General features: G+C 40.7%; 1 protein-coding gene across 2 annotated transcripts in view; it reads right to left on the bottom strand.

Moving 5' to 3' along the window:
- Positions 1-25836, bottom strand: part of dipk2ab (divergent protein kinase domain 2Ab) — a 288676-nt gene that overhangs the window by 208433 nt on the left and 54407 nt on the right. Inside the window, exon 1 of one of the 2 annotated variants that reach the window (XM_068042597.1) lies at positions 20084-20717. The exons of the other annotated variant lie outside the window; for it this stretch is intronic. The gene's annotated coding sequence lies outside the window, so the exon portion shown is untranslated. Of the gene's footprint in view, positions 1-20083; positions 20718-25836 lie in introns of those variants that run through there. 2 annotated transcript variants of the gene reach the window in all.

Genomic DNA, 25836 nt, shown 5'->3' with positions numbered 1-25836 from the left:
CTTGTTTCTCTCTTTTTGAGCACGAGCAATAAAAAGTAATTCTGGAAAAACAGAAGATTGTTTCTTCAAAATCATTTTTCATCTTGCTTCTCTGCACCATCTACTAGCTAATATATGCCACAGTGACAAAGTGTGACAGGCAGCTATCCATCTATTATATTTTTTAAACTTGAAAGTAGTTTTTTCTAAGACAGGAAACATACTATGAGCCTTAGTTATATTACTCGATTATCTGACATCCATATTCCTATTCACATTTCCTGTCTACCACAGGAACATTGTTGTTAAATAATGTGGTAAAATGCATAGGAATGAAGGAAAGAAATAGCTTCAAAAATAATGCATGGCTTGGATAGAAATGAGATGGCAGTCCTAGACAAGCTGAAACAGCTGAAAATAAATCCCTCAGGTTAGATAGTATTTTTCACACAATATTCAGAGATACTAGCAAAGAGAGCTGCACGGCATTGACAAATTATGAGAGTTAACGGACACTGGGCAGGTACCAGTGGATTGGAAACTAGCCCACCTGGTGGTTCAAGAAGAGTGACAAAACAGAGCCAGGTCCTACAAATTCAAATCTTACTGCAATTTTGTGTAAAATAGTGGAATCGATTGAGTAGTAAAATTGAGAATTGTGTGTTCAACAACCTAGTAAAAATGATCAGGATGGCTTTTGAGAGCGAATATCTTGCCTGACCAATCTCCTTGATGAGGAAGTGACAACACAACTGATAAACCCTGCAATGTTGTGTACTTGACTTCCAAAAGGCATTTGATAAAATTCCAGAGGATTGCTAATTAAGCGCAAAGTTGCAAAGATTCAGGCCAGAGCTGATTTTCTTTATCAATCGCACCTACCCCGCAACCACCACCTTTATAATTCCAATTTCAAACAGTAGGCTTACTTGTCATGGAAAAAGAAACTGAATGCAAAAAATTTTCCGAATGACAGAGTACAGCTTTAATGCAACACTGCTATCAGGCAAACCATTATCTCCATTCTTACAGATTCACATAGTAGAAATGCAAGGGTTTTTCAAACCAAAAACTGCTTTTATTACACTGAAGTTAATAACTTAGATATGCAGATGTCCTGCTAGGTTTTCTCATCCTTTTTTTTAAAAAAAATGAAGGGTATTGCTTCAGTAACCCTGCCTGAAGCTTCAAACGGTTCATTAACTCAGTCGTGGTTCCAAAAGGCGAAAAGAAAACCTCACTGAATTTTCTACCTGCAACCGATTGTTATCTGCTTAACAATACCAATCTTCTTAGTTTCATTGCTTAATTCAGAGATGATACTGAAAATACTACATATGCACATAGTCCTAGAGACAGAACAGATAGAAAGGAGGACAATATTTTCAAAAAGCAGATGTAGAATTTAAACTAAAAGTAAAATACTGCAGATGCTGGAAATCTGAAATAAAAACAAAGTGCTGGAAATACTCAGCAGGCCAAGCAGCATCTGTGGAGAGAGAAGCAGAGTTAACATTTCAGGTCAGATGAGAGATGAGTGAGGGGCAAGGGGTGTTGAAATGGTAAGCAACCGGAAGCTCGGGATCATGCTTTCAGACTGAACAGTCTGTATTCCACAAGGTGGTCTCCCCAATGTAGAGGCAACCGCTTGCCATTTCAACAAACCCCCCCTCCCCCTCACCCCGCCCTTGCTCTCATGCCCACATTTGTGTCCTTGGCTTGCTGCAGTGTTCCAGTGAACATCAATGCAAGCGAGGAGCAGCACCCGATTTTTCAATTAGGCACTCTACAGCCTCAGACTCAACTTTGAGTTCAACAATTTCAGAGCATAACTGGCTTATTCTATAATTTTCTATTTTTTTAAATTTAATTTAATTTCATTTTTTAACCATATGCCTGTTTTTTCATGTGGACAGTCAGTCATTACTCTGCCATTTACACTCTCTCTGGACTAATGCTTTGTCTTTCACCATAAGCATTAACATGCTCTTTGCCTTTGTCCTATGACAGCTTCATTATTTCAACTCTCCTGCCCTCTGCCCTATCACACAGCTTCCCTTTTGTTTTCTTCCTCACCAAACCCCGCCCCCCCCGCACCTTCACTTGCTTAAAACCCAATTCTTTTCGAACCTTTGCCAGTTCTGATGAAAGGTCACAGACCCGAAACGTTAACTCTGCTTCTCTCTCCACAGATGCTGCCTGACCCGCTGAGTATTTCCAGCACTTTGTTCTTAGTAGAATTTAAGCTGGTGGATAGGAAATATAAAATAGATCAGAATTCCAAAATAAATATTTTCTCCTAAATCTACAGTATGTTACTAGACATGTGTGGAGGCAGCCAGGTTTCTCACCATACAAGTCAATTTAATAAAGCATAATACTTCATCCCCACCAAAGTCAAATATGTTCAATACCAACATTGAGACTGTAAAATTAATTAGCCTCAACATGACAGTTATTCACTAAAGATAAAAGCTAGAAAGTCACATAGCCACATAGGAATGGCTCAGAAGAAATACTATGGCGTTCATATTCTTGGCAGCTAATATGATAACTCCAAACCCAAGTTTACACAGCAACCTACACTTTGAAATCTTTATAGAGCATTACTCCAACTGATTTTCTCCAGTAAAATAGAGGTACACACTAGCCCACACATTTAGTAAGGAAGGCCAGGAGGTACCTGATGAAATGGCAGGAAAAAAGTACATCTGTGATACCATCGTAATTCTTTTAGAAATTTGTGTGCCACTGATAGAGATATGCCACACCTGATTTCTCTCATGGTAAATGTGTGCAATTGGATGATTGCGGCACAGTGGCGCAGTGGTTAGCACCGCAGCCTCACAGCTCCAGGGACCCGGGTTCGATTCCGGGTACTGCCTGTGTGGAGTTTGCAAGTTCTCCCTGTGTCTGCGTGGGTTTTCTCCGGGTGCTCCGGTTTCCTCCCACAAGCCAAAAGACTTGCAGGTTGATAGGTAAATTGGCCATTATAAATTGTCACTAGTATAGGTAGGTGGTAGGGAAATATAGGGACAGGTGGGGATGTTTGGTAGGAATATGGGATTAGTGTAGGATTAGTATAAATGGGTGGTTGATGTTCGGCACAGACTCGGTGGGCCGAAGGGCCTGTTTCAGTGCTGTATCTCTAATCTAATCTAAATCTAAACCTTATAGTACAAAAACACACCATTTGGTATATCAAGCTGGTGATGTTATTTTATGCCACATGACCTATCGCAGTCTACTGCCACTTTCCTGGTTGCTCCCCATACCTTTTGAGATTCTGCTTTTTCACACAACTGTCTGGATTTTGCTTCTACAGGTTGAGACAGAGAATTGCACATTTTAACACGTTTGTTTTATTACTGTTTCTCCCCCTCTTCCTATTCTGATTTATTCCTTAGCCTTCACTATAACCATATATTAAGTAACATATTTACATAACAAAAGGTCAGTTTTCAGTCTCCTCTTGGCAATCAGAAGACTATAGCATCAGGTTAAAAGTCAGATTGCCTTCCCTCAGTTTACCTTTCCCAGCATTATCACTAATTCTGATGACATTCTTGACAATTGCATGCGCTGCATTTGGAAGGCTGAAGTCTATTTCAAGAGCTAGAGATGAAGATCAAGGTTTACCAACCCATGGATACGAAACATGGACTAAACAGAACACCAAATTGTAACAAGCACACAATTTACTGTACAAAATCAGTCTTAACCTCATTTTGTCCATTTGGGCATGTTCTGACTAACAAAGCTGTGCTATCAAATGGATGGATTATCTAATCATTTGTTTCCCTTAAATGATTTCAAATTAAATTCATAGTTAATCTAAATACTTAATTTTAAATAAGTACCAAATTATTTTTTCCAATGCTGATTGTGTATTTTTTCCCTGAAATACCAAGCTAATAGTAGCACTAGCTAACAAGATTGGCATTTGAAACAAAACTCATAGTTAAAACACACCTGATAAAATTCGGAGTCAATAGAATGCAGTTAAGAATCAAATTGGACAAGCAGGAATAAAATCTCTAACCTTGAAAATGAATTCAAGGATTTATATTTAGAACACATACACATGGTAGTTTAGAAAGCCATCAACATCACCATTTTAAAACATACACATCCATCCACAGCATACACCTTAACAGAAAGAAGATTTGGGCATTAGTCTATTTAAATGTGTAATGAATCAAAAATGACATGATATTCATTACACAATATGAATCTTTGGGCAATCACATTTAATCTACACTTTGCAGAAATGCATTTCTAACATTACAAATTAGAATTCTAAAACTTCAGTATAGTATTAACTAGAATTTAAAAGACAAAACTTTCAAATAACCCTTTTGGATGAGCGTTTAAATCCAACAAAACCTAGTACTTGACTAACCACAGTGCAACATGTATTTTTTCAATAAAAATGAACATTGCATGGTCGAACATTAAAAATGTAGTTTCTGGCTTAGCATCCAACTTCCAGTTTTCTCCATTTTATTTTGATAGTACCAAAAAATTTCTGGAAACAGAAAGATTTAGAAAGAAGACGGTTTCTAATGAATGGAGTAGATTCAGAGTAGTCTGTGAAAGCACAGATGCCCAACCAGACAAAGCCTTGCTCGCGGACTCGGAAATCTTATTGAAATGCAACAGCAGATGCCATCACACTACAGTAATCATAATTAATGGCCATAATGACTCCACTTTGTCTTCATCCAGAATGATAATGCATCTGCAACTAAAGGGTGGAATCCACCTTCATTATGTTGCAGCAAGATGAACTCCATCCTTACAAAAGGTGATGCCTATGAAAGAAAAACTGTATGATAGACTTTTTTTTTTCAATTCGGGTAGGGAGATTGCGCAAACAAGAAAAACAGGAGACAAAACTAGTCCAAACTAATGCACTTTTCTGAAAAGTAGGAATGCTTGCTGACATTCTTTCGGGCTGGATTCAACAACTAGAATTGGATATATAACTTCAACTTCTAAGATTAGGCTATTTAAGTGAAGTTATAGCGAATTTTCTATTTAAATGGCCACAGGATTATACAGATAGAAACTAAACTGAAAGCAGTATGAAGCACAGTTATTAGACTCCATGCAGAGCTTGTGGTAACCAAAACTGAACACAAGCTTGACGAATTCTCAAAAGTCCCACAAAAACAAGAAATTCAAAAATCAAAGCTCCTGACACAAGCAGACTCTTCTAAAGTGATTGTACATAGTTCTGGATCAGAGAGATTTAACTCTTGGAAGCACTTATTTTTTCATGCAGTTTCCATCTGAGCCCTAGCTCACTGTAGATCAAGATAAGGTCTAATCTTAAAATCAGAATCCGGAGGCTGAACCTCTTTGTAGAAGCACTGTTGATCATTGTTCTTAGTAGCTATGCCACCATCTGCAGACCAGAAGGAATCATAGAATCACAGAAAGTTTACAGCACAGAAAGAGGCCACTTGGCCCATCGTGTCTGCGCTAACCAAAAAACGAGCCACCCAGTCTAATCCCACCTTCCAGCATTTAGTCTGCAGCCCTGCAGGTTACAGCACTTGAGGTGCGCATCCAGACACCTTTTAAATGAGCTGAGGGTTTCTGCTTCTACTATCCTTTCAGGCAGTGAGTTCCAGACCCCCACCACCCTCTGGGTGAAAAAAAATCTTGCCTTATCTCTCCTATAATCCTTCTACCAATCACTTTAAATCTATGTTTCCTAGACACTGACCTCTATGCTAATGTAAATAGTCCCTTCACATCCACTCTATCCAGGCCCCCCTCAATTTTGTACATTTCAGTCAAATCTCCCCTCAGCCTTCTCTGTTCCAAGGAGAACAACCCCAGCCTATCCAATCTTTCCCTTCAGCTGCATTTTTCCAGTCCCGGCGACATACTCGTAAATCTTCTCTGTTCCCTCTCTAGTACAATTATATCCTTACTGTAATAAAGTGACCAGAACTGCACACAGTACTCCAGTTGTGGCCTAACCAATGATTTATACAATTCCAGCATAACCTCCCGGCTCGTATATTCTATTCCTCCACTAATAAAGCAAAGGATTCCATATGCCTTCTTAACCACCTTATCGACCTGTCCTGCTACCTTCAGGGATCTGTGGACATTCACAAAAACGAGAACATAAGAACACAAGAAATAGGAGCATATGGCCCATCGATCCTGCTCTGCCATTCAATACAATCATGGCTGATATTAGGCTTCAATTCCACTTTCCTGCCCACTCCCCATATCCCATGATTCCGCATGAGACCAAAAATCTATCTATCCCAGCCTTAAATGTATTCAATAATGGAGCATCCACAACCCTCTGGGATAGAGAATTCCAAAGATTCACAACCCTATGAGTGAAGAAATTTCTCCTCATCTCAGTCCTGAATGATTGACCCCTTATCCTGAGACTGGGTCCCCATATTCTAGATTCCCTAACCAGTGGGAACAATCTCTCAGCTTCCACCCTATCAAGCCCATTCATAATCTTGTATGTCTCAATTAGATCGCCTCTCATTCTTCTAAACTCCAGAGAATATAGGCCCAATTTACTCAGCCTCTCATAGGGCAATCCCCTCATCCCAGAGACCAATTTAGCAAATCTTCACTGCACTGCTGCCAGTGCAAGTATATCCTTTCTTAAATGTGGAGACCATAACTGCACACAGTATTCCAGGTGCAGTCTCACCAAAGCCCTGTACAATTTTAGAAGACTTCTTTATTTCTGTACTCCAATCCCCTTGCAACAAAGGCCAACATGCCATTTGCCTTCCTAATAGCCTGTTGCATCTGTTTGTTAACTTCTAGAAGACAGTTTCTAATGAATGGAGTAGATTCACAGTAGTCTGTGAAAGAACACGAGAGCAAGATGCCTTATCAGACAAAACCTTGCTCGCGGACTCAGAAATCTTACAGAAATGCATCAGCAGATTCCATCACACTACAGTAGTGTGTTGTCTTCAAAATTCTTGATCATGCCCCCTACATATATGTCCAAATCGTTAATATGCACCACAAAAAGCAGGGGTCCCAGTACCGAGCCCTGCGTAACGCCACTGGAAACAGCCCTCCAGTCGCAAAAACACCCATCAACAATTACCCTTTGTTTCCTGCCACTGAGCCAATTTTGTATCCACCTTGCTACATTCCCCTGGATCCCACGGGCTTTTATTTTTTCAACCAGTCTGCCATATGGGACCTTGTCAAAAGCCTTGCTAAAATCCATGTAAACAACATCAACTGCACTACCCTCATCAATCTTCCTGGTTACTTCTTCAAAACATTCTGCTTTCCCAAAAACTCTGCTGCAACCACTAATGCCATAACAATGGTATAGACTGTAATAAAAACAAGAAATGCTGGAAATACTCAGCAGGTCTGGCAGCATCTGTGCAGAGTGAAGCAGAATTAACATTTCAGGTCAGTGACCCTTCATCAGAACTGGAATAGACTGTACCTTATTATACATGATACCTGGTTCTTTTAATTTCTTTGTAATGGGTGTTAGATTTAGATCCCAATCAAGTTTCTAATTGCAATGATCCCAGACATAACAATTAAATATGACATCCCAGAGATGAGTAGTTAATATGATTCCAAATGCAAGACCTCCAAATTAGTCTGATTCTAATCACAGACACGAGCTGCTTAATTAAATATGATTCAATCTCGTGGATGAGCCCCCAATTAGTATGTTACGACCGACCACTCAAGTCAAAGGCCCCAATCAAAATACACAATTCTGATTGTGGTGGGAGAAGTGCACCGTTCATTCCAGTCCTGTCCTTCCACAGATTACCTGTCATTTTAAACTTTATAATTAAAGACCCAGTTGAATTGTACCAACGATTAACCCCCAGATGAGGCTAACCAAACCAGATGTCTTTAGAGCAACAAATTAACAGTTTAATTAGAAAAAACTAAATCCTTAAACACCAAGATATAAACATTTAAAACAGAAAAAATTAGAGTCCTTGCATATTTACGCTCCTGCCAAAGTGAAATCTTCCAATCTGGAATAATCCAAGGTTGCTTGAAGTCCTCATAGCCGTCTGATTGGGGGGGGGGGGGGGGGGAAGAAGGGTTCTTCAACAGTAGAACAGTAGTCTAATTCAGCAGTTCAACTGATGCTCTTCTTTTCCAGGAATGAATTTCAACGAATACAGTTCAGTAGTTAAAGGAATTTGGTTACTTTCTTTTAAGAAAGAAATCTGGCTTGACATCCAAATTCTGAGTCTAATAAATAGGGTTTATATAAACCAAGAGAGAGCTCTCATTTCCTTCAGTATATGCATGTCCAGCTGTCTGTCGTCTGTGTCTCAGAATTAAAACAGTCTGTTTCCACTATAAGCCAGTTCAAAATTAAATTGTAACATTGTATCTCTCGATCTGGGTGGCTGTATCCCGGGGCAACGAGAATGCATACTTTGACTCAGTCTCTAGAGCTTGGTGCCTTAAAGCAGTACTACTCCTAGCCTTAAAGGCACACCGCATTGTTCCAAAAATAACCTACAGGATCATAACAGGTGCCATCCGAAAACAAAAAGAATCTGATCCCATGTCTACATATTACATCAGGAAGGGGAAGCAGGTAGATGAAGAGGAGGATGGAGCAAGGATAGACGTGCTCCCAAGTGGACACGGAAGTAGTAAACAACCAGGTCAAAACTCTACAGTTCCATTCACATGCCATCTTGAAATTTGTATGTTTCCATGTCAATATCAATGATGCACTGCTGATCAGGTAAAAGTAAATTTGAACTGAGCAGTTCTCAAAAAATTTCAAAATTGCAGTCCATTTTAGCCAAATTAAACAATACCCTCAAATCCTTAAGAAATGTACGGACTCCCTTTCAAGACAACAATGCTTAGGTACAAAGCCTTGCATTTATATAGTACCTTTCATGACTTTAGAACATCCCAGAAGCACTTTGAAGCCAATGAAGTATCTTTGAAATGTAGCCACTATTCTAATGTAGGATACACAGCAGCCAATTTGCAAATAGCTAGCTCCCACGAACAGCAATGTGACAATGATCAGATAACTTTTTCAAACAAAAACTGATGTTGATTGATGAATGTTGGCCAGGACATTGGGGAGAAGTCCTTGCTCTTCTTCAAAATAGTGTTAAGGAACCTTTATTGTCCACCTGAGAGCAAAGACGGGGTCTCGGTTTAAGGTTTGATCGAAAAGACGTAACCTCCAGTAGTGCAGCACTCGCTCCATACTGCAGTGTAGTGTCAGCCTGGGTTTTTCTACTCAAATCTCTGCAGTGGGACTTAAACCCACAACCTTTGCACTCAGAGGTGAGAGTGCCACCCATCAGTCACAGCTAACTTCTTATAGCTAAACATAAATTGAACAAATGAGCATTGCTTTGCCCTTGGATTACTTCCATCTCAATGCTGTGTGTAAATGCTATTAGATTAACCAGCAATACAAGGCAATGAGGATTAATACATCAGCTTCAGGAAATGCACAGAGTAAAAGTAATTAAATATTAGTGTCATTATGGCACAGGATGCGGCTATTGGGCTCATTGAGTCCATGCCAGCTCTCTGTAGAGAAATCCCATTTCCCCACTCGATCCCTGCAACCCCACAAGTTTATTTCCCTGAAGTGCCCATCCAATTTCCTTTTGAAATTATTGAATGTCTCTGCTTCCCCTTGTAGGCAGCGAATTCTAGATTACCACCAATTGCTGTCTTAAAACGTTCTTCCTCACATACACCCAGAGTCTCTTGCCCAAAACCTTAAATCTGTATTCCCTAACCCTTGTACCATCAGCGAATGGGAACTGCTTTTGTTCGTCTACCTTATCTAAACCGGTCATTATCCTGTACACCTCTATCAAATCTCCCCTTTACTCCGAACAGACTAGATTTTCCAAACTAACCTTGTAGCTAAAATCCCTCATCCCTGGAGCCATTCTCATAAATCCCCTCTGCACCTCTCAAGGACCCGCAAATCCTTCCTAAGGTGTGGTGACCAGAACTGGATGCAATACTCTAGCTGAAACCTAACCAGAGCTCTATAAAGGTTCAGCATAATTTCCCAGTTTTTGTACTCAATACCTCTACTTATGAAGCCCATGATCTCATTTGCTTTGCTAACTACACTCAACATATCCTTGCCACCAAAGATCTATGCACATGGACCCCCAAGTCCCCACACACTGTTTAAGACTGTGCTATTAAGTCTTAGCACTGTCCCTTGGGGAACACGACTATCTTCAATCTTCCTGTCTGAAAAACAACCATTTACCATGACTCGCTCTTTTCTGTTCTTAAGCCAATTTTTTTTATCCAAACTGGCACTGACCCTCCATTTTGCTAACCAGGCTTTTGTATAGTACTGTCAAAATGCTTTCTTAAAATCCATATAGACAACATCCAACACATTCCCTTCAAACACTGTTACTTCATCGAAAAATTAAATTACATCAATCAAGCATGATCTGCCTTTTACAAATCCCTGCTGGATCACATTAACTCAAACCTTTCTAAATGCCTGTTGATTTTTTTTCTTGATTATGGTTTCGAAAACCTTACCTACTACTGATGTTAAATTGACTGGCCTGTAGTTCCCAAGAATGTCTCCACACCTTTTCTTGAATAAGGGTGTCACACTTGTCACACTCCAATCCTCTGGCACCTCTCCCATATCTAGGGAAGATGGGAAGATTATGGCAAGCCCTTCCACTTTCTTCACCCCGCTTCCCTTAGCAGCCTGGGATGCACAACGTGGTTGACTCTTACATGCCCTCCAAATGGCCTAGCAAGCCACTCAGTTCAAGGGCAATTAGTGAAAGGCAATAAATGCTGGCCTGGCCTGCGACGCCCACATCCCATGAATGAATAAAAAAAAATGCAAGCCTTCCAGACCAGGGTACTTATCCACTCTAAGCACAGCCACCCTTGCCAGTACATCCTGCCCATCAATTTTCACCCCATCATGTATACCATCTCCACTTCTAATATTTTGTCAGCATCCTCTTCCTTAGAAAATACCAGTGCAAAGTACTCAGTCTTCTAGCATTGCCCTCTAAATATACATCACCCTCTTTGTCCCTATTAGGACCCACCCCACTTATTATCCACTTACTATTTACATGCTGGTTGACGATTTTAGGGCTCCCGTCTATGCTAACTGCCATTCTATTCTCATTCTTTGCCAGTCTTATTTTCCTTTTCACTTCCCCTCAATATATTGTATTTGGCCTAGCTCTCACTTGAAGCCACCTGACAACCTCTTTGTTTCATCATACTCTCTACCTACCTAGTCATTCAAGGAGCCCTGGCTTTGGTTCCTTTACCTTTTGCCCTTGTTGGAATGTACCTAGCTTGTACCTGAAACATCTCTTCCTTAAATATCACCCATCGTTCCATTACAGTTTTTCCTGTCAGTCTTTTGTTCCATTTTACCCTGAATAAATCCCCTCTCATCCCATTGAAGTTAGCCCTCTTCCAATTCAAAAGTTCTACTTCAGATTGTTCCTTGCTCTTCTCCATTACTAATCTAAACCTTATGATGTGATCATACTTACCCAAGTGTTTTCCCACAGACACTTGGGTCCATCCGGCTGACCTCATTCCCCAGCAGCAGATCCAACAATGCCTCTTTCCTAAATGGACCGAGCGCGTACTGGTCAAGGAAGTCATCCTTAACACATTTCAGAAATTCCTCCCTCTCCTTCCCATTTACTCTAACATTATCCCAATTGATATTTGGACAATTACAGTCCCCAATATAATTTCCTGCATCTTCCTACTTTTCCGGATGGCCATCCACCTACTCTATCCTGAACTCTTACCGCCTATGGGAGTGACCACCTCCTGGAACATACAATCCAGAAAACTGTCATCCTTCCGGATGCGTTGTGGTTGACTCAAGCTGCCCCTCAAGCTTGTAAATCCTAAGCTCAAGCAGCTGCAGACACTTTGTGGTCCCCCAAGACACGGGAAGTGTTCTGAAGTTCTCACATGGTGCAGGAATTGCAAGCAACAGGTCTCAGTTGCTTGTGCACGATGTAAATTTTTATTCCATCTTTTTGAATCTAGCTGGCACTTGTATGAACTATTAACTCTAATTAATGCTTCGAGACCTGCCTTGTGCTAATACTCACTATTAATTCACATGCTGTTATGCTTTAACCCTTCATGCTGATACTTTTTAAAACAATCTTGCCCCCCCCAATCCTCATGCTTACTCTGCTCTGCTGTTCTTTCCCCACACTCCTTCAGCTAAATGCTCCTCACCTTCGGGCTCTCCCAACAGCCAATCATCTACCCATTGTCCTGAGACGTCACTCCTGATTTTGTTTTGTTAGTGTTCAGAGTCCTGCTGACTGCCTCAGACACCCTCCTGCCACTCTTCTGTTGGTCTCTGGCACAGTTTCCCCTCAGGCTTGCTCGCTCGCTCTCCCCTGTTGACTCCCTGCCGCCACATTTATTTGTGGATCTTCGGCACTGTTTGCCCTCAGGTTTGCTCTCCCTGACTCTCTCAGGCTCTCTCTTTCTCTCCCGATGACTTACATAGAAGCAGACTTCCTACGGCTGCTTTTACCTTTTGCTCTCCAGCACGGTTTTCCCTCAGGCTCACGTTTTCTCTCTGTCTGTTAACTCAAGTCCAACAGTGAGTTTCACATTTATACAAACTATTCTGTCCTCTTGCGCAGAAAACAAATTTGTGCTGAGTCTTGGAATGTAACCTATGGTTATTAGTTTTAATAAAGCTACATACTGAGTAACTAACAGCAGAAGCAAATTGAAATTATCTGTCACTGCCCTTATCAATTGCAATTTGCTCATGTTGCGTATCGCTTTTGATGAATTGCAGTGTCAGAAATGTAGTGCAAGTTATATATTTATGTATTTCATGAAAGCTACAGTTCAAGATAATTTCAAATGAAACAAACAAGGAATCCCTTTTGCTGCCCTGCTAAACCTCAACCATCAAAATAGTTTACCTACATTTGATTACACAGGATTACATGGGATATACGGCATAGAAACAGCCCAACCAGTTTATGCCAATGCTCATGCTCCACTTCAGCCTCCTCCCATCTTTCCTCATCTAAATCTATCATCGTAACCCTCTATTCCCTTCTCCCTTATATTTGTCTAGCTTCCCCTTAAATGCATTTATACTGCTGCCACATTTTCACCACTCTTTGGGTAAAGAAGTTTCTTCTGAATTCCCTATTGGATTTCGTGGTGACTATATTATAGTGATGATTATCTTGGACTGCAGTTTTCATTAAATATATATATAATATATATATATATATATATCAAAAGCAATACTTATGCTCTTCCCCATAAATGGAATCATTCGCTGTATCCACTCTATCAAAAACTTCCATTATTTGAAAGACTTCTATTAGGTCACCCTTCATTTTTCAAGAGGGAACAAGACCCATCCTGTTCATCCTTTCTTGATATGTATACCAACACATTTCTCGTATCATCCTTGTAAATCTGCTCTGCACCCTCTCCAGTGCTTCTATATCCATTTTTAATATGGCAACAAGAACTGCACACAGTACTCAGTGTAGTCGAATCAAGGTTCCATACAGGTTTAGCACACCTTCTCTACTTTTCAATTCTATCCCTCTAGAAATAAAGCATGGTGCTTTTTTTTTTAAATGGCCTTGGTAACCTGTTGCACAACTTTTAGTGAGTGGTGTATTTATATTCTGAGACCCCTTTGTTCCTCTATCCCACCGAGTCTTGCACCTTCCAAGTAATGTGACCTCCCTATTCTTCCTACCAAAATGTACGTCGTCACATTTATGTGTTGAACTTAATTTGCTAATTGTGCAAGTTTATTTAATTTGTTGCAGTCGTCCTTGTTATTGACTATCTGCCCCAATTTGGTGTCATCTGCAAATTTAGAATTTTTTTTTGATTCCAATGTCCAAATCGTTAAAGTTGTGAACAGCAGAGGTCCCAGCATTACTCTCACTCTGCTTTCTGTCTTGCAGCCAGCTAGCAATCCATTCTGCCACTTGTCCTGACTCTACATTATCTGACTGTATTCATTAGTCTGAGCAGGAAAAGGAGGTAGTATTAGCAGGCTTATAGGTGGATAATTCCCCAAGCCCAGATGAGATGTATCCAAGGCTGCTATGTGAGGCAAGGGAGGAGATAGCAGGGGCTCTGACACAAATTTTCAAATCCTCTCTGGCCACTGGAGAGGTACCACAGGATTGGAGGACAGCGAATGTGGTACCATTATTCAAGAAGGGTAGCAGGGCTAAACCAGGTAATTATAGGCCTGACAGTCCAACATCAGTGGTAGGGAAATTACTGGAAAAAGTTTTGAGAAATAGGATTAACCTCCACTTGGAGAGGCAGGGATAGTCAGCATGGTTTTGTCAGGGGGAGATCGTGTCTAACAAATTTGATTGAATTTTCAAGGAGGTGACTAGGTGTGTAAATGAGGGTAAAGCAGTTGATGTAGTCTACATGGACTTCAGTAAGGCTTTTGATAAGGTCCCGCATGGGAGATTGGTTAAGAAGGTAAGAGCCCATGGGATCCAGGGTTATTTGGCAAATTGGATTCAAAATTGGCTTAGTGGAAGAAGACAGAGGGTGATGGTCGAGGTTTTTGCGAATGGAGGCCTGTGACCAGTGGGGTACCCTTACTGTCCGTAGTGTAAATTAACGATTTGGACGTGAATATAGTTTGCAGACGATATGAAAATTGGTGATGTAGTAAATAGTGTGGAGGAAAGCCTTAGAACACAGGATGATATAGATGGGCTGGGAGGATGGGCAGAGCTGTGGTAGATGGAGTTTAATCCTGATAAGTGTCAGGTGATGCACTTTTGGAAGACTAACATGGCAATGGAATGTACAATGGATGGTAGGACCCTAGGGAATACAGAGGGACCTCGGGGTGTTTGTTCATAGATCACTGAAAGCAGCACAGGTAGATAAGGTGGTTAGAAAGGCACACTGGATACTTGCCTTTAATAGCTGAGACATAGAATACAAAAGCAGGGAGGTTATGATGGAGCTGTATAGAACACTGGTTAGGCCACAGCTGGAGTACTGTGTACAGTTCTGGGCATCACACTATTGGAAGGATGTGGTTGCACTGGAGAGGGTGCAGAGGAGATTCACCAGGATGCTGCCTGGGCTGCAGCATTTCCATTATGAAGAGAGACCAGATAGGCTGGGATTGTTTTCCTTGGAGCAGAGAAAGCTGAGGGGGGACCTGATTGAGGTATATAAAATTATGAGGGGAATTGACAGGATAGATAGGAAGAAACATTTTCCCATTAGCGGAGGGGTCAATAACCAGGGGGCATAGATTTAAGGTAAGGGGCAGGAGGTTTAGAGAGGAATTGTGGGAAAACTTTTTCACCCAGAGGGTGGTTGGAATCTGGAACACACTGCCTGAAGGGGTGGTAGAGGCAGGAACACTCAACATTTAAGAAGTATTTAGATGAGCACTTGAAACGCCATAGCATACAAGGCTACGGGCCAAGTGTGGGGAAAATGGGATTAGTTTGGGCAGGTGCTTGATGGTCGGCACAGGCGCGTTGGGCCGAAGGGCCTGTTTCTGTGCTGTAAAACTTTATGACTATTATGAGGCACATTATCAAAGGCTCTCTGAAAATCCAGATGAATTACATCTACTGCATTACCATTGTCTCCTCTCTGTTACCTCCTTTAAAAATTCAATATAGGTCAAGCAAGATTGTCCTTTTGAAATCCATGCAGACTATTCATTATTATATTTTTATTTTTTAGATTTCTTTTATTCTCTCCTTTAGCAGGGATTCCAGTATTTTTCCTAACACCAATGTTAAGCTGCCTGGTCTATAATTCCCTGGGCATATCTATCCCACTTCTTAAATATAGGAATTATATTTGCCATCTGCCAGTCCTCTGGCACAACACCATTTTCGAACAAATTACTTAATGTGTAAATGCTAGCTCTTCCCTAGATTCTTTTACAATACCTGGATGGATTGCATCCAGAACAGAAGCATTATCCTCAGTTTGACTAGTTCATTAAATACATCCCCTTTTTGTTTATTTTAAATGCACTGATCTCATTATTCATATCATTCAATATCATGTCTACATGCTGTCTCTCACTAGTAAATACCAAGACGAAATAAATATTTAATATTTCTGCCAGTTCTTTCGTTACCTGTGGTATTATCCCATAATCCTCGTGCCATTCCAGCCTTCCTTTTTTAATCGCGTGCCTATAAAATATTTTACTATTTTGTTTTATGTTCCTTGATAGTTTAATTTTATAGCTCCTCTATGCCCCAATTTATTTTTTACTTCTCCCCTAACCGCTTTGTATTCTTTTATCATGTACTCCTCTGTTGTCCATGTAACTAATGTATGCCTCTTTCCTAGCCCTCAATTGTTCCCTTAGGTCTTTATTCATCCATGGAGTCTCACTAGTATTTATTTTTTTCTTCCCTTTCAGCAGAATAGATTTTTTCTGCATTATGTTGAACACAGTTTTAAATATTTCTCATTGTTGCTCTAGATCATTGTTTGCCAATATTGTTGCCCATTTCATTTTCTCAAGTTCTATGCTCAGCCCCTCAACATCAGTTTTTCTCCAATCTATTAACCTGGTTTTCATCATACGTCCTCTATTATATTAAAGTGTAAATTATGGTCACTATTGTCTAGATGTTCCCCTACTTTTACTTCTCTTGGCTGCTCTGGTTCATTGCCTATTACTAGATCCAATAGTGAATCATCCCTTGTTGAACTTATCACATATTGGGTTAGAAAGGAGTCCTGTTCACATTGTAGGAACTCTACTCCCTTATTCCCTTTACTGACCTCTTTTGTCCAATACCGGGGTAGTTTTGAAATCCCCCAAGTTTATTATCCTATGTTTTCTTACTCAATTGCCTAATTTGTCTGCCTATTTCTTCCTCCAAAACCCTTCCACTATTGGATGATCGGTAGACTACACCCATCAGTGTGAATGATCCTTTATCATCTTTTATCTCCATCCATAGGAATTCTATTTTTGTCATGTTGATAGATGCACCCCATTTTTCTACAGTCATTATGTTATCCCTAATAAGTACAGCTACTCCACCATCCCGTTTTTCCTCTCTCTTTTTCCTAAACATGCAATGTTTAATTTCCAGTACCGATTTTTCTATAATTCTTATGTCCGGTTCCTCCCAATGCATGATTGCCTCCAGCTTCCCTTTTTTATTACGGACAGTGATGTCGCTTGTTCCAAAACGGAACATTACAATTGGATTTACTCCCTCCCTTTCCAAGTTGCTGTCCAGCCACCATGCGATATCCTTTACCCCGACACCTGGTGGGCAACACACCCTTTGGGTGTTTCATTCTTAGCTGCAGAGGACTCTATCTATCCCTCTAATTATAGAGACCCCTATACTACCATGTTGCTAATCTGCTCCTTCCCCTTCCCCCCACCCCACTTCGACAGCCTTCTGAGCCATGGTGCCTGGTCTGCATTGTGGCCTTCCTCCCTGAAGTCTTTCTCCTTGTCGAGTACAACGTACCTGTTAGACAGGACCTGTGTCTGTGGGACCTCCTTCTCAGAATCACATAATTGTTACAGCGCAGAAGGCCATTCAGCCCATCGTATCTGTACCGGTTCTTCGAACGAGCCTAGTACTACTCCCCCACCTTTTCCCCCTAACCCTGCACATTCTTCCATTTCATACAATGGTATAATTCCACTTTGAATGCTTCAATTGAACCTGCCTCCACCATACTCAGGCAGTGCATTCCAGACCTTAACCGCTCGCTGCGTGAAACAGTTTTTCCTCACGTCGCTTTTGCTTCTTTTACCAATCACCTTAAATCTGCGCCCTCTCGTTCTCGATTCTCTCATGAGTGAGAACGCTTTCTCCTTATCTACTCTGTCCAGACCCCTCACAATTTTGAATAGTATTTATTTTATTTAGAGATACAGCACTGAAACAGGCCCTTCGGCCCACCGAGTCTGTGCCGACCAACAACCACCCATTTATACTAATCCTACATTAATCTCATATTCCCTACCACATCCCCACCATTCTCCTACCACCTACCTACACTAGGGGCAATTTACAATGGCCAATTTACCTAACAACCTGCAAGTCTTTGGCTGTGGGAGGAAACCGGAGCACCCGGCAGAAACCCACACGGTCACGGAGCACTTGCAAGCTCCACACAGGCAGTACCCAGAACTGAACCCGTGTCGCTGGAGCTGTGAGGCTGCGATGCTAACCACTGCGCCGCCCCTAACACTTGTATCAAATCTCCTCTCAACCTTCTCTTCTCCAAGGAAAACAGTCCCAACTTCTCCAATCTATCTTCATAACTAAAATTCCTCATCCCTAGAACCATTCTTGTCAATCTTTTCTGCACTCTCTCCAACGCCTTCACATCCTTTCTAAAGTGCGGCGCCCAGAACTAGACGCAATAGTCCAGCTGAGGCCAAACTAGTGTCTTAAACAAGTGCAACATAACTTCCTTGCTCTTGTACTCTAAGCCCCTATCAATAAAGCCCAGGATACAGTATGTTTTATCGACCACTCTCTCAACCTGTCCTGCCACCTTCAATGACTTCTGCACATATACACCCAGGTCCCTCTGCTCCTTCACCCTCTTTAGAATTGTACCCTTTATTTTATATTGTCTATCAACCTCTCCGAAATCCCTGCTACCTGGCTCCCTAACAGTCACACCCGCCCTTTCCTGAACCCGTTTTCCTCTCTGGCGTGTGACTTAATTCCTCCCCCTCCCTTTGCGTCTGAATCTCTCCAACTCGCACTCCAGCTCAACGACTCAGCCAGAGACATGTCCTCCAGACAAGTTTGCTTGGGACAGTCTTGCCGTCCATGGACTCCCAAATTATGCAATCCAGACACACAACCTGCTCTGCCATATCTTAATTGCCTAATTTTATTTATTTAATTGATTAAAGTCTTTATTCAACATTTATTTGTAGGTACATTAAATAGTTTAACTAGTCAAACTATATATTTAACAGTATTTATATTTTCCAGGTCCTAGTTTAAATGACTGCCCTAACTTGGAGGGAAAAAAAACTTGAAACTCGCCAATCACCTAGCTGATCATCTAATTAATGCCTCTAGACTTCAGGTCTCACTGTCTCCCATTCCCCATGTCAGACTGCTCCTTGTTTTGTCAAGTACCAGAGCAGCCCCTCTTCCCTCACTGTCGAATTCCCTCACTTAACAAATTCCACATGTTAGGTACTCTACAGAAGCAGTACTCCGTTGAACTGAACTTGGTATAATCTTGCAACCATGATTCAAAGACGAGCAACCTTTATTGCATTTCCCGCAAATGTCGCAAAGTGCTTCACATACAGTGAAACACGAAGTGCAAACAGCTGTTATGGAGGCAAATATGGCAACCATTTTGTGCACAAAATTCCACAATGCATAATGAGATGTTTCAATGCTGTGAACAGTAAAAACTGCTGGCCACAACCATTCTTCTGCAAATAGTCACAGAAGTTTATACCAGAGGTGGCCATTTGGGTTCTTGTGGCTTTACCAGTTCTTTGTTAGAACAACCTAATTCAATTATTTTGCCCTGCTATCCTCACACAGCCTTGCATCTTCCTCTGCTTGAAATATTTACCCACTTTTCACTTGCAAGTCACAATGTTGTCCAGGCCTTGATCTGGGCTGCTTCATAATTGAAAGTGGAGAATGGAACACTGCAGAATCATCCTTTTTTTGTGAACTGGATGCACTCAGACAATCTTCCACATTGTCAGATGGATGGCAGTTTCATACTGCACTGGAACATCTTGGTTAAAAAAGACTTGCATTTATATAGCACCTTTCATGACCTCAGGACATCCTAAATCACTTCACACCCAATGAATTACTTTTGAAGTGTTAGTCATTGCAGCAAGTGCGGCAGCCAATTTACACCAAGCAAGGTAAAGTCCTGCTACCCAACCCGAACCCGATGGGACCCGACGTGTCGGGTTCGGATCACTCTTACGGGTCCAGGTCAGACACGCACAGTAAGTATTACATTATGCTCTGCTGGGAAGTTGAGTTTAGTAAGTGTTAGAAGTTGAAAAGCCTACCTGAGCTGGGAGTCCGGGATGTCAAGGAGGGAAACTTGAGTCTGCGCAGTGAGCATCTCTGTGACATCATTGCGCTCATGCTGCAGCTTCCTGCAGATTCGGAATCGGAAGGTAGGTAAAGTGAACATTCCAGTGGTTGGGTTGGGTCAGGTCGGGCTCGGAAAAAAATGGAGGGACTCAGGCCGGGTCGGGCTTGGATCCGATGTGGTTCTGTCGGGTTCGGGTCGAGTTTTTTTTCCTGACTTGAGCAGGCCTTTAAAGCAAGGCCCCACAAAGAACAAATGTGATAATGACCAAATAATCTGATTGTGATGTTGATTGAGGGATAAATATTGACCAGGATAATGGGGTTAACTCCACTGCTCTTCTCTGAAACAATGCCATGGGATCTTTTACGTCCAACTGAAGGGGCAGTCAGGGTCTCAGTTTAACGTCTCATCTGAAAGATGGTACCTCCAATAGTAAAGCACTTCTTCAGTACTGCACTGAATTGTCAGTCTAGATTTTTTTTTTTAAACTCAAGTCACAGAGTGAACCTGCGACCTTGTGACTCAGAGGTGAGAGCTACCAACTGAGCCAGGAAAACAGCTGTGGTTGACTACAGCCAAAATGTTGTCAAGGCCCTTAGCATTTGCTGAATCCAGTACACTCTACCACTTCTCAACGTCACACGAACCGACCTGGCTGGAAATTGGTATCTATGATGGTGGGAATCTAAGGAGGATGCAGAATAGGATAAAATTACATGACAAATACCTCCTGCAACATTTTCTTAAAATTATTTAATTCAAATTACTGAATTTTGAATTAACAGTAGTAGGCAGTAGTTTGTCCACAAGTCATAAAATTGTTTGGAAATATAAAGAGCTACAGAGGTTTGAATTTCAATATTAAAATAGCAGCTTTCAGTGAAATAAAAACACAAGATTTTCAGGTGCAGAATGGAATGCTTCAGTGCACACTGTCCACTACTTTGCTTTAATTCTCGCTCAGGGCTAACAAATCCAAATAAGCTAACAATTCTTTGAACAGTGTTAATATGATCCAGTTTGTGGCAATAAGACTCAGTTTTTATCTTCAAATTAGACAATAATAAATGTGTGTGTTTGCACTCATTTTAACTACAGCTGCAACATTTTCTTGGCCTAGTTGTAAATGGCAAACTGAAAATTGGACTTGTAGAAATAAAAAATATTTTATCTAACTCTCATACGAGAGACATTTTTCTGTTTCATCACTCCAGCACATCAAGGGAGAGACGGATGAAGGAAAAGTGCGTACTAAATGCATCTTGGCCACCAGCAAACACAAACAATAACGGGCCGGAATGGACTGTCAAAGTACCAATGAGGCTAACGGCACTCACCGTTTAAGCGCAAATCGCACAGCAACATCAGGTGAGGGCAGTTCGGAGTCTGAATGTGAAAATCTGGAAATTGCCATCTGAAATGCGCTGAATTGCTGTCTGATTCACCATTTAAAAGCATTGAATGGCATGAAGTTCCTGTACATGCTGGCGACAAAATAAGCCTGCCACAGAAAGTTATGTCTTGCCCATTTCAATTTAAGTACCCTTTTTAAATGGTGTGATAAGTATTGCTGCAAATAGAGACATGTTGTTGAAGCTTTTCATCTTGCACTAATCAGGACACTCGCAATAACCAAAGTAAGGGAAAACAACTTATAATGCATAAGAAGAGTGCGCTGATTGATTGGTAGAGGCTTTGCCATGGCGAATGCACCAGTTTACGGTGACTGACCATTAACTGCCAAGCTTTGTTTAAAATTTAAACCAGGCAGCTTGACCAAAGCTTGACAGTCAACGGTCAGTCACCATAAACTGGTGCATTCACCATGGCAACACCTCTGCCAGAGTTCATTTGCCAACCAATCAGCACTCTCTTCTCTTGCAGTACAAGTTGTTGTTTTCCCTCACATTGGATATTCTTGCAATTGTCCTGATGAGTGCAAGACAAAAAGCTTTGACAAGGTGTGATAAGTGTTAATTACTGCCAATCAACCTCTCTGGCATTGAAAATTAATTATAAGTGTGAAGTTTCATTCCTCCCAGTTTTAAATTGCTGTCGGCATTTTTTTTTTATGAAATTGAAAAATAAACAGTCCCACTTTTCTACCTCTCAATGTAATCTGTTTTTGCCTCTCCATTTCATTTTCTGTGCCCGATTTGGCAATGAATTCACTATTTAACCTTCCACTTCCTGGTTCAGAGTCTGCATTGTTTATTTCACAATCCTTCAACCTGATTGGCTATGGAGATACACAGGTCCCAGATTCTCTGCAGAGGGCACCATCCCATTTTTATTTCCCACAAACAGCCATTTTATGTGCAAAGTCTCATGGAAATTAAACATGCAAGGTCAAATCTAAAATAGTAGGCACTGTTCCTTCAACTACAGTAAATTCTGGCCCATAGGTGTTAAGACTATTTTCAATTACCTCCAAATAATATGGTTAACTTAAATTCAGAACAAAATTAATCAGATCTTAAGTTGTTTTAATGTACAGTTTGCCATCTAATACCAAAATAGTTCTATACATGGATTTCAAATTCAATCTTTCCAGTTTCACATGTGGCAGGAAAGGGAGGGTCATTTACCATTCTGAGCATTGGATTGGCTGAATTACAGTTTTAATACAAGTTTGGGATAGTGGTTGCACACAAAGCATTCACCATAGACCAACAGTAAATGGTAGCTCTATCACAATCTGTTTCCCCACTGATGTTCCCTTCAAGCTACAGCTGTACAAAACCCTGCTTAGACCACTCCTTGGGAAGGATATATTGTCCTTGAAGGGAGTGCAGCATAGATTTACCAGAATGATAGCTGAACTTTAAAGGTTAAGTTGCAAGATTACAAACTAGGGTTGTATTTCTTGCAATGTATAAGACAATTTGATCAAAGTTTAAGATATTAAGGAGAACTGAACGAATAGAAAGAAACTATTTCTGCTGGTTGGGAGTCTAGGACAAAGGGGCATAGTCTAAAAGTTAGAGCCAGGCCTTTCAGGACTGAAGTTCCTAAACATTGCTACATTCGAAGGGTGGTAGAAGTTTGGAAAACTCTTCCGCAAACAGCAGTTGATGGTAAGTCAATTGTTAATTTTAAATCTGAGATTGATAGATTTTTGTTAACCAAGTTATTAAGGGATATGAGGAAAAGGTGGGAATACGAATTTAGGTCACAGATCAGCCATGGTCTCATTAAATGGTGGAGCTGGCCCTAAGGGGCTAACTGGCATAATTCCTGTGCCTATATTCTAATATTTTTGTTACATCTTCAAAACTCACTTTCAACTACTGTTTATAACACATCTATGGTTAAGGAAAGTCTGAGCAAACTGCACAAACCATCACACTCATCTAAAGCTGTCAATTTATTTCATTGCCAGTACTGAGAAAATTCAAAAAAGACAGCTTGAAAAAGGGCACATCACTAGATAACTCCCGACTACTTTAATAAAATGAAATAGACTATGTTTTCAGGATTTCAGCTCAATTTCTCAACTCTAATGCCATATAGTACATGGCATACAAATGGCATTTTCCCATTTGGCTTGCTGATGAGAATGAAGTGATGACAATATATGCCTTTGGCACCTCCCACGTTCCTTCACCCAGACTGCCTCAAAGATAAAATTATTTGACATGCAGTTCTCTCTCATTTCCCATTTCCAATGAACCAGTGATAAAATGCAAGTTAATTTTCAGGTGCAATCTGCTGGCAAGTAGAGTTAATGATTTGCAATTCCAATATTTCTTTGGCACCTCAACAAGTATGTAAATTCTTACATGTCTTCATAAACTTGCAACTATGTCAATTGATATTGGCATACTAAAGAAAACGCTAATTACAATGCTGAATTACTGGCCAGTTAGTTTGACCTTGCTCGTTCTTAAAATTCTTCTATTACTCCCACCCAAGAGAGGAACTGTCAAACAACCCATTTCCTGGACCATGCCAATACTGAGTGGTAACCAGACACAAGTGAGTGAATGAGAATGATGCGGGTGATGTCAGTTCCCCTCCATTACAGTGAGAAAGTACATCATCTCAGCACCAACAATGTGGACGTATACAGATCCTTTAACATAGAAAATCATCCCAAAGAGCTACAGAAGTGTAATCAAAGAAATGGACACCAAGCCAAAGGAAGCAATATTAGGAAAAGTGACAAATTTTAGTCAAACAGGTGAATCTTGAGGAGGGTTTTAAAAGAAGTGGGAGATAGGAGAGATGGTGGGGTTTAGCGGCTTACACAACCGAAAGCCAATCCATTAACAGTGGGGTGAAGGGAGGGGGAATGTACAAGACGCCAGAGTTGGGGAACTCAGAGCTCCTTAAAGCACTGTATGACTGGAGAGGGTAAGAGATAGGGAGGGGTAAAGCCACAAAGGAATTTAAGTACGTGGGTGAGAATTTTAAATTTTAGGTGTTGGGGAAACAGAAGCCAGTGAGCGCAGGATTAACGGGCAAGTGGGACTTGCTGCAACATAGGATATGGGTAGCAGAATTTGTGTTGAACTGGTGTTTAAAGGGTAGAGGTTGGGAGGCTGACTAGAAGAGCATTCGAAAAGTCAAATCGATAAGCGGTGAAGGTATAAGTTTTGGTTGCAAATGGAGAAGTTATGGGGTTGCAAGCTCAGCTCAGGGTTTAATAGGATGCCGTGATTACAAAAAATCTGATTCAATCCGAGACAGTGATTGGGAAGGAAATGGGAATCAATGACAAGTGGTGGGCTTGGTGACAAAAGCTCAAGACAGTGGGTTCTATGTTCAATTGTTAATTGGAGGAAATTTTGACGCATCCAAGACTGGATGTTGGACAAGCAGCCTGACGAATAGAGGCAGTTGAAAGGTTGAGCAAAGTAGTGGTGATGTAGAGTTGTGAGTCATCAACATACAAATGGAATCTGAATCCAAGTTTTTGGATAATGTTACCTAGGGTTAGCATGCGTTGAGAATTCATTTATGCTGATAAAGTAGGGTGGGAGGAGGCTCATGTGGAGCACAAACACCAGGCCTGTCTGTTTGGACTGTAAATTTTACATAATAAACCAAAGCTGTAAAATTTATAATATATTCTGGAGCATTGTCTGTCATAACTTTTACTGCAACATTTAACCACATTGCCCGGTGATAAAATTAATAGTAAAAGCTGCCTGCTGACTTTACTTACTTTAATTTGCAATAACTCAATGTGTTACATAAACGTAAAATCAATCACATGCAATTATTGAAGGTTTCAAATTACATTGTTAGTAAATTATACACTCCAAAAACCCAAAAGTTCTAAGGCTCTATTACTATTAGATCATCTTATGAACATAACAGGGAAATTAAAAAGCAATGATGTGTAATTTAGGTTGCCAAAATTAAATGCACCAACAGCAAATTATGTTGTGCAAAGTAGGGAGCTGGAGCCTAAGATTTAGGCTTGAAGGGAGTAGGAAAGCAGGAACTTGGTTGCAGAGTAATAATCAAGTATTGAGTATAGGGATTGGTCCCTGATAGCCTAGTCAATGATGATATTTCAAGCATAGACAAATCACATCTGTTGGACATAATGGGCAGTAATGAACAAAATATTTTACTAAGTTAATCAATATTGTAAAATTAAATTACATAAATGCTAATTAAGAATCCAACTTCATACATGGTTACGAAAATAACGAATAGATAAATACTTCCAATATAGTCAGTCTAAACCATCTGGGAAAGAATGGGAAGACA

This window comes from Heterodontus francisci, chromosome 11 (assembly GCF_036365525.1).
Source record: "Heterodontus francisci isolate sHetFra1 chromosome 11, sHetFra1.hap1, whole genome shotgun sequence".
NCBI lineage: Eukaryota > Metazoa > Chordata > Chondrichthyes > Heterodontiformes > Heterodontidae > Heterodontus > Heterodontus francisci.
The sequence above is the reverse complement of the archived record's forward strand: the minus strand, read 5'-3'. Positions and strand labels throughout refer to the sequence as shown.